The sequence below is a fragment of the Sinocyclocheilus rhinocerous genome, unplaced genomic scaffold (assembly GCF_001515625.1).
Source record: "Sinocyclocheilus rhinocerous isolate Xijiao unplaced genomic scaffold, SAMN03320098_v1.1 scaffold106, whole genome shotgun sequence".
NCBI classification, from domain to species: domain Eukaryota; kingdom Metazoa; phylum Chordata; class Actinopteri; order Cypriniformes; family Cyprinidae; genus Sinocyclocheilus; species Sinocyclocheilus rhinocerous.
The window spans coordinates 236,385-247,425 of record NW_015633181.1 but is presented as its reverse complement, the minus strand read 5'-3'; the positions used below and the strand labels follow the sequence as shown (position 1 = coordinate 247,425).

General features: G+C 42.2%; 1 long non-coding RNA gene across 1 annotated transcript in view; it reads left to right on the top strand.

Annotated features, from left to right (window-relative positions):
• The window catches only part of LOC107743471 (uncharacterized), an 18,601-nt gene extending 8,236 nt beyond the window's left edge, over nucleotides 1–10,365 (top strand). The window contains exons 2-3 of the long non-coding RNA XR_001640404.1: nucleotides 2,182–2,184; nucleotides 10,354–10,365. This is a non-coding gene — a long non-coding RNA (uncharacterized LOC107743471). The remainder of the gene's footprint in view (nucleotides 1–2,181; nucleotides 2,185–10,353) is intronic.
• The last annotated feature ends 676 nt before the right edge of the window (nucleotides 10,366–11,041 follow it).

Genomic DNA, 11,041 nt, shown 5'->3' with positions numbered 1-11,041 from the left:
CTAACGCAGTTATTAGAGAGAGAGAGCGAAAGAGAGAGAGATTAAGTGCGTGTGAATACTTGCGTCTGTGCGTGTCTCTCAGCAGTGTTCAGCAGCAGTGTCTACAAATAGCGTATCTTTAAGTTGAACTGCTTCAAGAACCTCGCTACTGAGAAATGTCATGTAGCTTTTCAGCTGCAAAACTATTTTATTGATAAATTCGCAGGGAAGCCACAGCTCTGACAACAAGTTTCTGTCCGCGTCTCCACGTGTGTGCGCGAGTGCGTGCGTCTGTGAGAGAGAACGGAAGGAAGAAAGTGTGATTTCCTTACATAAAAAGGTTAAAGACATGGAAATAGTTTGTCATTTTTACCCTATTGTTTGTTATATTTATTTGCTCAATGTATTTTGGGGTTTTGGTTCTTATACTGTTGTAGATATCCCATAGTATAACAAAAATATTATATATCTCTTCATTATGTTTGAGCTCCCCCCGGACGAGCAAGCATAGGCACATGCCTAGAATGCCTATGCGTAAATCTGGCCCTGCCTGTAAAACTATCTTTCCAATTAAAACGTTGCAGATGTTGGGAACGTTATTTTATGGTTGCAAAAAAATAACCTAAAAATAACCATTACGTTCTGTATAAGTTATATTTAGGTTGTTTTAAAAATTACCACTCTGCAACGTTCTGGGAACGTTATTTTATGGCTGCAAAAATAACCTAAAAATAACCATTAGGGAATGTTCTCTAAAAATTATTTTTTTAATATAAATAACCATTATTCGTTATATTATTATATATTATAATATAATTTTTTAAAATATTTAATATATTATTATATTAATGTTCTCTATAAGTTATTTTTTTGGTTACTTTAAAAACAACCACCAGGCAACATTCTGGGAACGTTATTTTATGGTTGCTAAAAATAACCATTAAGGAGCGTTCTCTATAAGTTATTTTTTAGGTTATTTAATAATAATAACCACCATGCAACGTCCTTGGAACGTTATTTTATGGTTACAAAAAAATATAACCTAAAAAGAATGTTACCCTAATGTTAGTATTTGGTTCCCCCAAAATAATAACCAAACAGGAACCAAAAACTAATGTTAGGGGAACGTTCTGTGTTTACTGGGAGATTGACATACAACATAAAAACAACAACCAAGGAAAATTTAGCAAATTTGTATCATCTATTCACCATCATGTCATTCCAAGCCCGAATGACTGTCTTTTGTGAAATATACTGAACAAAATTATAAACGCAACACTTTTGTTTTTGCCCCCATTTTTCATGAGCTGAACTCAAAGATCTAAGACTTTTTCTATGTACACAAAAGGCCTATTTCTCTCAAATATTGTTCACAAATCTGTCTAAATCTGTGTTAGTGAGCACTTCTCCTTTGCCGAGATAATCCATCCACCTCACAGGTGTGGCATATCAAGATGCTGATTAGACAGCATGATTATTGCACAGGTGTGCCTTAGGCTGGCCACAATAAAAGGCCACTCTAAAATGTGCAGTTTTACTGTATTGGGGGGTCCGGGGGGGTCCGAAAACCAGTCAGTATCTGGTGTGACCACCATTTGCCTCACGCAGTGCAACACATCTCCTTCGCATAGAGTTGATCAGGTTGTTGATTGTGGCCTGTGGAATGTTGGTCCACTCCTCTTCAATGGCTGTGCGAAGTTGCTGGATATTGGCAGGAACTGGAACACGTTGTCGTATACGCCGATCCAGAGCATCCCAAACATGCTCAATGGGTGACATGTCCGGTGAGTATGCTGGCCATGCAAGAACTGGGATGTTTTCAGGTTCCAGGAATTGTGTACAGATCCTTGCAACATGGGGCCGTGCATTATCATGCTGCAACATGAGGTGATGGTTGTGGATGAATGGCACAACAATGGGCTTCAGGATCTCGTCACGGTATCTCTGTGCATTCAAAATGCCATCAATAAAATGCACCTGTGTTCGTTGTCCATAACATACGCCTGCCCATACCATAACCCCACCGCCACCATGGGCCACTCGATCCACAACGTTGACATCAGCAAACCGCTCACCCACACGACGCCATACACACTGTCTGCCATCTGCCCTGTACAGTGAAAACCGGGATTCATCTGTGAAGAGAACACCTCTCCAAAGTGTCAGACGCCATCGAATGTGAGAATTTGCCCCCATTTTAAGTCGGTTACGACGACGAACTGCAGTCATGCAGCATGCAGATGAGCTTCCCTGAGATGGTTTCTGACAGTTTGTGCATCTTGTGGCCAGCCTAAGGCACACCTGTGCAATTATCATGCTGTCTAATCAGCATCTTGGTATGCCACACCTGTGAGGTGGATGGATTGTCTTGGCAAAGGAGAAGTGCTCACTAACACAGATTTAGACAGATTTGTGAACAATATTTGAGAGAAATAGGCCTTTTGTGTACATAGAAAAAGTCTTAGATCTTTGAGTTCAGCTCATGAAAAATGGGGGCAAAAACAAAAGTGTTGCGTTTATCATTTTGTTCAGTGTATTTTCATAAATCACACTGACAGCAGCGTTCCCATCACACCTGAATGCAGCGGCCCAGCCCCAGATACATTACTGTTCACTCTTCACCTCCTCCACCTTTCTTCTTTTCGATTCCATCTTCCTTAAACGTTTGATATAACAGAACTCGCTCTTCCTCTGTGTCATTTTGTTGGTTTTTCATATCTAGTCTTGTCTGTGCTGAGAAGATCAGTTTGAGTTAGTCATCTGAAGTAGAGTTGTCTTTCGCAGACAGCGTTCTTGTGGCAGAGGTGATGTATTGAGCTGTCTAGCCATTGTGAATCTTTCAGAACTCATCTCTGGGCTGAGCTTCACACATACGTGATAAACACCTCTAGAATGCTTGTATTGTAATGAGGGCTGGCTGCTGTTGATTAAAACATTCACATTTCTTCCATAGTTAACACGTTAACACATTCAGCTTTTGAAACAAATGAAACTAAATAAGCATTTGTGTATTTATGAGTCTCGCATAATAAAAATGACAGATTCTATTTATTATTGAAAATGTATTTATATGCACTTGAAATACACTGAATTAATTGCAAATCTTCACAGCATATAATCTTAAGTATAAAGATTATAAAATTATATAAAATTATATAAAAAATAATGAATGACGCTAGCTTGGTTATTGCACGTACATTCTTCCATCCATGCTTTTTTTCCTGAGCTGTTATTATTCACTGGCGCCACAAAATTGCTGAATCCGACAATCACAAATTTACAGTTCACCGCAACAGTGTAGTGTTACTCCCGAACGAGTGATTCTAATGAGCCGAATCTTTTTTTTAATCAAAAATATACAGCGCGACCAGTGCAGTCAGATTCTCGAATGAGTGACTCTAATGAGCCGATTCCATTTAATGAATCCAACACAAACAGCTGTGAGACGTAAATCAGTGTAGTCACTGACAGGACGTTTATATGACGTGTAGGCTAGTTAAAGATACGCATTACGAGTTTTGACAGTAAATTTAAAAATTTTACCAATTTTTTTGTTTGTTTGTTTGTTTGTTAGTATTGTTGTGAGGTAAATAGCAACAGTCCAATATTTAACTGCATTCATACTGCCTCTAAAAAAAATGAAAAGAAAGAAAAGCCATTAAAGAATCTGTTTGAACACAACTTTTGCAAGAATTTGTTTATGAAATTATTAATATAATTTGTAATTAATTTTAATTTATTTTTAATAATTTATTATTGAATTTATCATAGATATTGTTGAGCTTTGAAAGTGGAAAACTGTGTTTCGAATCACCATACAATGAAAGAATTTACTTTTAAACATTAAATAAATTATTCATAAAGAGTCTTCTTCTGTTATATACGGATAAACGGCTAAGGCCTTTTGTGTGCATGAGGCACCTGAGCTGTCAAGTGCAATCGCATCTTGCGCTGTTCACTTCACACAACAGAATGAAGAAAAATGGACAAAAAAGTTAACAGTTAAAAAACAGCAAATTAAAGATTTTTAATTAATTGTTTGATAAAGCGTTAACCTTGACACATCTATTTTAAATGTTGATTTTATTGCTAGTCTTGTTTATTCTTATTTATTCCTAGGTGTAGCATCTGTCCTGTCACACCTTTAGTTCCTGTTAACACTCAGTTACACCCCACATAAACATACAGCAAATTACATTCTCTACTTCCTATGCTCTTAAGCTCAGCGTGCCAAAATACATTTCTGGGTCAATTTTACACATGCCAAAATGGGAGAGAAAGAGAGTATGAGATTTAAAAATTCTGCTTTGAGAGTTAGTATGTGTGTAGAGGTCGGTGTGATTGATTATGCAAATGCAACTAATTTCTTAACTAAAATATGAACTTGTGCATGTTGACTTGAATGCTTCAGCAAGAGTCGTTGGGGAATCTCATGATTCTGCCTCTGTTTCTTCAAGTTTCTAATTAAAACTGTGTAATGTTTTGCATGAAATGTGCAGGAAAAACTATAATAGGGTTTTGGTCAACCTGTTAATTATATCTTTCCATCCTCCTACAAAGAAAATAAAAGAACGCAATGAAGGGCAGATTGATGCACTTAAATTCTTGTCCTCACCATTGACTGAGAGATCGATCATACTGTACAAGCGTATTGATTACAGGCCAGTGGAGATTATTAACAGCTAATATTGGATCTTGTGCTTTATAGGTGATGTCTTCAACCAATAAGAATTGAACTGTGGGCGGGGCTACCAAACAAAATGAAGCTGACATGGAAACCAAGCAGTTGGTTGGAATACGGTGCACATGAGCTTTTTTGTTTTTTGTCTGTATGCCATCCCTCCTTCATCTATCTGTCTGCCTGCTCATTAGTCTGTCTGTTTCCCTGTCTATCTACATGGCAGTATGAGGATAGTTTGAGTTCACAATGAGCTCACCTATTACTCGCACTGTGAGGATGGCAGTATGAGGATCGTTTGAGTTCATAATGAGCTAATGTATTACTCACACCGTGAGGAGCACAGTATGAGGATCGTGTGAACTCACAATGATTTCATATACTACTCACACCGTGAGGATCACAGTATGAGGATCGTGTGAACTCACAATGATTTCATATACTACTCACACTGTGAGGATCACAGTATGAGGATCGTGTGATGTCACTGTGATCATCGCATGATCTCACGTGTTGACTGGGAGGCCAATTCCTCATTTGTTACGTGTCACAACCCAGTTGCTCTTTCTCTCCCCCTCTTATTTTCTTCCTGACATTCTCAAATGACTCTGACTTATTCTTTCTTTTCCGATCTCTCTATTTTCCCAGAAAAGCTCAGTGTTGTCCGGCATGAGATGAATGCAGTCACTGCAGTCGAGGAGAGTCAAGTAAGGATACTTTACTCTATCTTGTGAGAGAAAATAAACAGTGGAAGAGATAAAAGTATTCATTGCTCTTCTGATCGCTCTCTCACACTCTCTTCCTCTGTATATTAAGAACTGCACTGTCAATAATCAAACCTCTCTCGCTCACTCCGCTCTCTCTTTCCCCTTTACATCTCCTAGCTTGTCTGCACTAAGGCATATACAATAATATTATTAATGAAGATTCCACTTCCTTAAATAATTCAAGTATTTGGATCACTGAGTACCAGCTGTAATCCTTCTCTTGATTCAGAATTTTTTTTTTCTCAGCTAAGTGCATGTGAATTAGTTATGCACCTGTAGTCATCCACTTAAACGTCTATATTTCTTGGAAACTCTCTGACATATGTTAGGCATATTTCTCTTCATTTAAGACTCATGCATTGCAGCGTTCAAGCTGTCAGATAATTTACCAATATTAATGTTCTAGATTTTTTTATCTAAATACATTTCAAATAAAACACAGTTTTCTATTTGAATTTTAAAATGTAATTTATTTCTGAGATGTCAAAGCTTTTCAGCATCATTACTCCAGTCTTCAGTGTCACATGATCCTTCAGAAATCTAATATGCTGATTTGCTTCTCAAGAAACATTTATTATCAATGTTGAAAACAGCTGTGCTGCTTAATGTCTTTTTGTGAAAACTGTTTTTAAGGATTCTTTGATGAATATAAAGTTCAAACAGCATTTATTTGAAAACGAAATCTTTTGAAAAATTATTAGTATCTTTACTTTCACTTTTAATCACTTAAATGCATCATTGCTAAATAAAAGTATTAATCTTACTGATCCTAAACGGTAGTGTATATCCAATATAAAATTCTATTTAATTCGGCCAATCACAACGCACTGGATAGCTGGCCAATCAGAGCACACCTCGCTTTTCAGACCGATGAGCTTTGTAAAAATCGACACGTTTCAGAAAGGCGGTGTCACGTAATCAAGGCTCAGATCCAACTGCGAGTGAATAAAACAGTTTATTGAATTCACAGTATGTGGAAACACACAGGAGATCCCGAATCCGAGAAAGACAGCCAAGCTCGTAGAAACCCAGTCCGAGAGCAGGAGTCAGGCCAATGGGAAACAAAAAGGCCGAGCAGGACCGGAGCACGGTCACACAGAACACACTTAGGATTCTAGGAGAGAACAAACAGTGGTGAGCAAGACAATGAACTGACAAAGGACCGTGAAACAGCGAGCCAGATAAAGGCAGCCCAGATAGGCTTCAGGTGAAACATGAAACATGAAATACGGGATGAATTCTCCCGTACGCTGGAGGAAGTTTGGAGGCGGACTGCCACCGGACTAATGATTTTGGTGACAGTAAACGGGCCGATAAATTTGGGAGCAAGTTTATTACAAACGGTGCGGAGAGAAATGTTCTTTGATGAAAGTCACACTTTTTGACCAACGATGTAGACGGGAGGCTTCGACCGGTGGCGATCGGCCTGAGCCTTGGTGCGCGCTCCCACCTGGAGGAGAGTCTGTCTGGCTCTGCTCCAGGTGCGACAGCACCTCTGGACAAAAGCGTGAGGGAACAGTGACTTCGGATTCCGTACTGGGAAAAACAGGTGGCTGGTATCCTAAGCTACACTCAAACGGAGACAGACCTGTATCCGATACCGGTAAAGAGTTGTGTGCGTACTCAACCCATGAGAGCTGCTGACTCCAGGAGGACGGATTCTGTGAAACCAAACATCGTAACATGCATTCTAAATCTTGGTTGGCTCTCTCCGTCTGACCATTACTCTGGGGATGAAATCCGGAAGAAAGACTAACAATAATCGCCCCTAATAAATGACAAAATTCCTTCCAAAAGACCGGTGGCGATCGGCCTGAGCCTTGGTGCGCGCTCCCACCTGGAGGAGAGTCTGTCTGGCTCTGCTCCAGGTGTGACGGCACCTCTGGACAAAAGCTTGAGCAGAGGGAACCGCGACTTCAGATTCCGTACTGGGAAAAACAGGTGGCTGGTATCCTAAGCTACACTCAAACGGAGACAGACCCGTATCCGATACCGGTAAAGAGTTGTGTGCGTACTCAACCCATGAGAGCTGCTGACTCCAGGAGGACGGATTCGTCAAAACCACCGTGTTGCCCTGAGAGGGCGGAAGCCCCGTAACAAAATCTAGCGAAATGTGGGACCAGGGTCTCGAAGGAACCAACAGCGGCTGGAGGAGTCCCGCAGAGGGTCGATTGGAAGTCTTAGAAATGGCACAGACAGAGCAAGCCAAAACAAAAAGTCGTATATCACGAGCCATAGAAGGCCACCAGAATCGCTGCTTTATAAGAAACGTAGAACGAGTCACCCCTGGATGACAAGCCAACTTGGAAGAATGACCCCATCGAATGACGTCAGACCGTAAACTCCCAGGTACAAACAAACAACCCGGTGGGCATCCGGGCGGGGGCGTTACCCCTTCAGAGGCCGTGCGGACCTTCGATTCGATCTCCCAAGACAACACAGAGATGATGACTTTCTGTGGCAAAATAGGCTCGGGAGAAGACGGGCGGTCAGAAAGGTTAAAAATACGGGATAACGCATCGGGCTTGATGTTCTTAGATCCCGGACGGTAAGAAATAGAAAAATCAAAACGACCGAAAAATAAAGCCCACCGAGCCTGCCTAGAGTTTAACCTTTTGGCGGATTTGATGTATTCCAAATTCTATGGTCGGTCCAGACGATGGAAGGAACCCCCGAACCCTCCAACCAATGACGCCACTCTTCCAAGGCGAGTTTGACCACTAGCAGCTCTCTATTACCAATATCGTAGTTGCGTTTGGCAGGAGATAATCGGTGAGAAAAAAACGCGCAAGGATGCATCTTGTCATCCGAGAAAGAGCGCTGGGACTAAGCAGCCCTTTAGTTTGGTAAACGCGACATCCGCCGCGTTAGACCACCTGAAAGCAGTCTTGGTGGAGGCCAAGGCAGTCAGAGGAGATAAGCGTTACGGAGATCCAATTTCGTGAAAAATGACGCCCCTTGCAAACGTTCGAAGGCTGAAGACATCAACGGCAAAGGATAGGTATTCTTTACAGTGATGCTGTTCAGCCCCCGATAGTCAATGCAAGGACGCAGGGAACCGTACTTCTTTTCCACAAAAAAGAACCCCGCACCCGCCGGGGAAGAAGAGGGGCGGATGATCTTGGCAGCTAGAGAATCAGAAATATATTTCTCCATGGCCTCCCTTTCCGGAGCGGAAAGCGAGTATAATCTGCCTTTAGGCGGAGACGTACCTGGCAATAAGTCTATAGCACAGTCATAGGGACGATGCGGAGGAAGAGAAGCAGCTCGAGACTTACTAAACACTCCCTTCAGGTCGAGGTACTCACTGGGCACGTTAGACAGGTCCGCATGCTCATCCTGAAACACAGAACAAGGCACAGAAGAACAGGCAGACAAAAGACAAGAAGCATGACACTTGTTACTCCAGGCCAGAACATAGTCATGACCCCAGTTAATGTGGGGGTTGTGTAACGTCAGCCAGGGATGACCGAGAACTACAGGAACAGATGGAGAATTAGTCAGGAAAAATTTAATATTTTCTGTGTGATTGCCCGAGGTAATCAGTCTTATCACACCTGTAGTGTGGGTAACAGGACATAATGACTGACCGCTGAGAGCAACAACAGAAATTGGATCTTTAAGGATAAAGACAAGAATCTGAAGTTTACGGGCTAGACTAAAATCCAAAAAGTTAACCTCGGCTCCCGAGTCAATGAGGGCTTGACAGCTGTATAAGTCCGAGTCCCATTGCATCTTGATCGGGAGATGGGTGACAGCGCGGGAGGTCTTTTCCATAGCGAACCCGCCCGCCAGTAACCTCCTATTTACCGGCGGGCTCTGGCTTTTACTGGACACTGAGCAATCATATGACCAGCCTCCCCGCAGTACAAACACAATCCACAGCTTTGGCGTCTCTCCCTCTCTCCCGGAGAAAGACGGGACCGACCCATTTGCATGGGCTCCGGATCCGATGTTTCGTCAAGCACCTCGCAGGTGTTGTATGTAGGTCGGTCCAGACGATTCGTAGTAGAGCGAAAAGGTTGGTACTGACCTCTCCGCCGTAACCTGGCATCCACCCGGATAGCCAAGTCAATAAGCCCATCCAAAGAGGTGGGTAGATCCAGAGCGTAGATTTCGTCTTATGGGGCGCGGGGCGCCAGTCCGTGTAAAAACATGTCCCACTGCGCCTCGGCGTTCCAGCTGCATTCCGCTGCCAAGGTGCGGAACTCGATAGAATAATCTGTAACTGTTCGGTGAGCCTGACGTAACTCCGCCAAAATCCGTGCCACGGCATAATTGAGGCTCACCGGAGTAGACAATAGTTGGCGGCAACCGAGGTTCAGCAGAGTGGAGGGTGCGAGATGACCCTGTAACAGCAGGTGGATTGGGCGCAGTGGGCTGTTGAGTAGGCTCCATCTTAAAACGCTGAAACTGGGAGGTTAATTCGGAAAACTGTGACACCAATGCTTGAACGGCGTGGCCCGTGTTCAGCATTTGTTCCTCCTGTCAAGTCATTCTTGCGTTACTGCTTTCTAAACAACTTCTTAATTCAGTGGTACTCGCTGGATCCATTTTCTGGTCAGTTCGTTCTGTCACGTAATCAAGGCTCAGATCCAACTGCGAGTGAAGAAAACAGTTTATTGAATTCACAGTATGTGGAAACACACAGGAGATCCCGAATCTGAGAGAGACAGCCAAGCTCGTAGAAACCCAGTCCGAGAGCAGGAGTCAGGCCAATGGGAAACAAAAAGGCCGAGCAGGACCGGAGCACGGTCACACAGAACACACTTAGGATTCTAGGAGAGACCAAAGAGTGGTGAGTGAGACAACGAACTGACAAAGGACCGTGAAACAGCGAGCCAGATAAAGGCAGCCCAGATAGGCTTCAGGTGAACCCTGATTAGGAGACGGGGTTGCCAGACGCAACACACACACACACACACACAGGAATGAGCACACCGACCCACAAACCGTGACAGGCGGGGCATAGAGGAGAAACAATAATGTACAGTATGTGGAAAATAATGTGTTTTTTTAACCTTAAACCGCATAAACACATTTCATTACACCAAATACACAAAATAATGATATTTTTAGCGACATCATATGATGCCTTTAATACATAATGATTTATATTAATTTATACCAATAATTTGTTATTGTTGTTATTATTCATAAATTGTATTATTTTTATTATTGATAAATAAAACAATTCTTGAATACTGTCCGATAACCAACATCAAGTCTATTGCAGAAATTAGTCAAAACGACTGAAATTGCTTACATGTCCTGTGTGTCCATTGGGTATATGGTTAAAAAATTAAGTTCATTCCAGTCAGAAAGGTTGTTCCAGTGAGTTCTGCTAAAGAGACATATTCATATTAATTAAGCCATTATAATAAGTCCCCATAACCCCCCCAATAATGGCCAGGTGTGAATGGAAATAGAGGCCAGAGAGGGAGAGAGACTGATCCTAATGGGAAGTGACAGTCAGTCCAGACTGTCTATATGTGTGCAGATGAAGTTGATGAGAGGGAGGAAATGTGTGTTGGTGTGTGTGTGTGTGTGTGGGTGTGTGTGTGTGTGTGTGTGTGTGTGTGTGTGTGTGTGTGTGTAAGTGGGCACATGCTCACGC